Consider the following 4,975-nt stretch of genomic DNA (forward strand, 5'->3'; position numbering starts at 1 on the left):
TCCCATTGTGGAGCACAGGCTCCGGACACACAGGCTCAGCGGCCATGGTTCATGGGCCCAGCCACTCTGCAGCATGTGGGATCTTCCCGGACCAGGGCACGAACCCATGTGCCCTGCATCGGCAGGCGGACTCTCAACCACTGCGCCACCAGGGAAGCCCAAATTTATCAATTTTTGAGTCATTTATAAAAGGTCATCCCTGCTGCAAAGTTATAAAGGAATTTGTCCAGTTTTCTTCAATTTGTTTTATTATTTTAATTTCTACATCTAGGTATTTGAGCCATTTGGAGTACATCCAGGTACATGTTTTAAGGAATGGATTTAGCTGTATGTTTTTCCAGATGTCAGATATCAGCCTTAGTTGTTCCAACAGCAGTTTTTAAAATAAAGTTCATATTTACCTGACTACTTGAGATTCCACCTTTATTGTATACTCAATTCTGGTATATATTGTTTTGGTTTTGGGGTTTTTTTTTTTTGGCCATACCACGTGGCTTGCAGGATCTTAGTTCCCTGACCAGGGATTGCACCCGGGCCCTGGCAGTGAAAGTGCCAAGTCCTAACCACTGGACTGCCAGAGAATCCCCTGGTATATATTGTATTTATTTCTGGACTTTCTATTTCAGTCTCTTAGTGTGTCTGTCTGCTCATACACCAGTATCACACTGTTTTAATTAGTAACTTAAAAAAAATTACATTTTCATGTGTGGTCAGGCTAGTCCTCTCTCATTGCTCTTCCTTTTAGCGATTTCCTGGCTATCTTTGCTTATTTTTCTAACCAGTACTCTTTTATCACTACTGTGACCAAGCAGGCCCCTATGGTGTCTTCCCAGGACAGACCCCTCCCCCATATCCTCTGCTTTAGCTCCTCTCTGAAGTACCTAGATAATAGTATCTGCTGCACATTTCTGGAGTTGTTTTACAGATGCAAAACCCCCCACAAAATGGAAGAAATTGACTACTTGATGACCATGAGCATGTAGTCCCCAGACCCACTGGTGCCTAAGGATTGACAATGTTAACCCCTGTTAACCTCACCATCAACCAATCAGAGAACTGTGCACAAGCTGATCACTTACCCTGGGACTCCTCCTCCCTCACCTTGCCTTTAAAAATGCTTTGCTGAGACCCATTGGGGAGTTTGGGCTTTTTAGGCATGTCTTGGACTACTTGTATGGCACCTTACAATAAATGCTGCACTTTCCTTCACCATGTTACCAAGTCCAAGCTCGCTCTGCTCACCGCATGACAGGCCAATAAATCGGGACACAAGGTATTGAGGCAAAGAGTAGCGACTTTATTCCAAAAGTCGGCAGACCAAGATGGCAGACTAGTGTCCTAGAGTGTCTTATCAGTGTCTGGATGCTAGTTTCTTTTATAGAACAGAGAGGGGAGGAGGGGAGGAAGTAAAGTAAAAAGGCCATAAGTCTTGCAAAATATCTCCTGGTTTTGGCCAGCTTCGGGGAGGGGATATGTTAATTTCTTCTTTTCTGCAGCTATTCACAGGTAGGCAGGGTCAGGGTGCTTCCCTGTGAGCTGAACAAAGGCACTTTAGTTTAACATTCAGGCAGAGGGGCAGGGTTTCCCGAGGAAGGCCATTACATATGCCAATAGCTATAGATAGAACAAAAGCAATGGACAGCAAAGGTCAAAGTAAAAGAAACAGTTCCAACATGGAGTCAGATTTTGTTCTTCCTTGTTAACAACCACAACCTGGTGTCAGTCGATTGGCTTTACTGCGTGCAGGTGAGCAGACCCAAGTTCGGTTCAGTAACAATACCTTATAAACCATTTAGTTCTGAAACCAAGCAGGACCCTGTGGGGCCCTCCCTGGTACAAATCCTTTCCATGTCCCCCATTTCTTGTTTGTAGGAAATAGGCTTCATTCAGCCTCCTTGACCTTCCCTGAGTTCCAAAGGGCAGATTCAAACAGTTGGCTAATTAGCGAAGGAAGGAGATGTAGAAACAAGGGAGGAGCGGTCAAGAAACAATAGTGCAGACTTGGGGCAGGGTCCTGGCTCCTCCTCAAGGAATATACATAACAATACCTTTGAGTTCTGCAGGAACTAATGCCCCCACCCAGGTGGAGGATGGTAACTTCAGGTAACTTTTGCCTATAAAAACTTCTCCCCTAAGACCATTGGGGAGTTTGGGGTTTTTGAGCACAAGCCACTTGTTCTCCTTGCTTGGCCCTGCAATAAACCTTTTTCTGCTCCCGACTCTGATGTTTTGGTTTGTTTTGCCTCACTGTGCATTGGGCACACGAACTTGTGTTCAGTAACAGCCAGCAGGCTAGAATCAAGTCTGCAACATAATCCATTCCAGTTCCGCAACATAATCCATTCCAGTTTATCAAGTCTTAATGCTTTTTTTTAGCAGAAATTGAATAAATCACTTGCAATAAAACTGCAAATACAATTTGGTAAACAATTTTTTCATTTAAGCACTTTCCTGTTATTACAGTCTTTTTAAACATAACATTCCATAATTTCCATAACTATTCATCTACTGTTGGATACTTTCCATTTTCCCTATTGTTTCTATTCCTTTTCGTTATGAAAAACAAAACAAAACAAAACAACAACCCTGCAATGAGTATCTTTATGCATAAGAACACTTTAAATAGTTTTCGGCACTGATCTTTAGTGGGATTATTGAAGTGGCATCTTTAAAATTGTGGATACACATTACTAAACCTTCTACCTGTTTACACTCCAACAAGCTAGTTCATGCAGCATCAACTTTGCCACACTTTTCTCATCAGCAATTGATTACCTCAGTACTTTGAAAGGTCACTTACAGCATTTTAAGTGTGCAAACGTGGGGTGAGTGGGCTCCATTGTGTTGGGATTAGTTGTAGCCAATGGGGGAGGTTAGATTGCCCAGGGACTGAATTGTTCTTCTGTTTGTTTTTTTGTCTGCTTTTTGTTTTCTCAATTCTGACTGAATTGTTTTTAACAAATGAGGTTTCCAAAGACAATGAGGAAAAGTGGAGATCAGGAAGGAATAGTTTCATTATAGTTTCATTATGGAGTAAATAGAAAATGTTTTCTATTTCAAATAAGTTACTCATAAACTTTCGGAACACTACCCATTGAAAAGCTGGAGGCTACATGAATTATGTTTTGGTACAGTTGGTACCAGTGTTAATATATCAGTGTTCACAATGAAAATGTTTATTACTGCTGACTGAAAAAAACAGAAAACAAAAAACAAAAAAAAACCCCACTATTCAAAGTGGGAATTAAAAAAAAAAAATCACCCGCCTTGAACCCATCAGGAGGATCAAAGCACCTTTTAAAGCCTGTGTACACAATTTACACATTAAACCACCATTTGAGCCAATAAAATGACAGCTTTTTCGATACTGGGAAAGAAAAAAACTCACACTAGAAAAGTATATTATACAACCAACTTCCTTGAGGTAATGGCAAGGGCATATCACCGCAAGAAAAAAGGGAAGAGCATTAAAAAGTTCCTTCTCAGCCCTTAAGTCCTTTAGAGAAATGACTGCCTTTTAACTCATTTTTGGACATGTTTTGGATGCATTTTGGATACAAAGGTCTATTCTTTGGCATCTTAAGAGCACTGTTTTGTTTCCATTTTCTCCCCATTTCTCCATAATCATTTGATTCTAAATACTATTTCCATGACAGGAAAGTGGCTTCTTTTTGTAGTTGGCAGATATTGCTATAAGTATGTGAAAGTGTCATTTGGATTTCATTGGCCTAGTCAAGCCTCTTCCAATTTGTAATTTTGCTCTTTCAGTTTGTATTTTTCATTTCTCTTTTCTCCTTTTTTCCATTTCAGTGGCCCATCATTTGCTGTTTCTCTTATTCTTTAGCACCTCATTAGGAGTGGGTAGGCAATGGAGAGGAAGGAGTGTATGAACTCAAACCTGTTAACTCTTGGAAAAAATATTTCAGTGAAGATCTCTGAAGTTTTGTCCCTTAAAGTTATTTTGTTTCCGAAACGTGTAATCTTACGCAGATGGAAGACTAACATCTCCAGCCAGTCTTAGAATTGTTATTTTGGGGGGGCACAGGGTGAGGAACTTGAATCAACCCTTGCATTTAGAGCACCAGGACTTGAAAAGCCAAGTGCAATTATGTAAGTCAGTATTTTAAATAATACAACCTCTACCAGAATTTCTTGTTTTTCCTTCATCTCCATATTCTCGGAATAGGAATACTGATAGGGCTGTTTTAATCGTACAGCGAATGCGGGTGCAATGCAAGTTCAAAACAAGTTTGGGGGCTGGTTTACGTGAACCTGAGTTAGCTGCTTGGCAATCAACACGGTTTTTCATTCAACAGAATCTCGTGAGGCTTCTGGGTGAAGAACTTGCCCTTGTTCCTGTCAGATTTAAATAATGAAAATGATGCTTAAAAATTATGTCCTCTTGAATAACTCGTGTCAGGTCAGTTCTTAGGCCTCCCTCTTCCTCCTCAGGTTCCTGGCAGGAAACGCGTGGAGAAGGAGAGGATGAAAACGTTCCAGTTCCCGGCTGCAGCGCGTTAGAAAAATTTTCCATCCGTTAGTTGAGCCCTTGACTGCTTGAAAAGTGTGGTTTGAAACAGGGTTTCTCTTATCTCTCTTTAAAAGCCTCTTTCTGGTATAGTGTTACAAATAGCAAGCGGGTTTCCGATTTAACCACCAAGTGACGCCCCCTCCCCTCCAGCCCTGAGGCTCTTTAAAACAAAATAACCAAAATTCAGGTTCTGTAAATTCTAGAGGGGGAGGGGTGGGAAACCAGGCTTGTGGAGGGCAACGGACTACAATTCCCACAAACCCTCGCGAGCTGGTATCCAGTCTGTCTCTCCCCTCTCCCCCTCCCCACGCCCCTGTGCCCTGCGCTTGCGCGGAAGGCCCTCCGCTTAGAGGAGGGGGCGGGGACAGGACTACGCGCCTGGAGGAAAAGGAGGAGGAGGAGGAGGAAAAAAAGAGACCATAGACTTCCACCTGGGCCTAGAGC

This window comes from Lipotes vexillifer, unplaced genomic scaffold (assembly GCF_000442215.2).
Source record: "Lipotes vexillifer unplaced genomic scaffold, Lipotes_vexillifer_v1.1 scaffold15, whole genome shotgun sequence".
Classification (NCBI taxonomy): domain Eukaryota; kingdom Metazoa; phylum Chordata; class Mammalia; order Artiodactyla; family Lipotidae; genus Lipotes; species Lipotes vexillifer.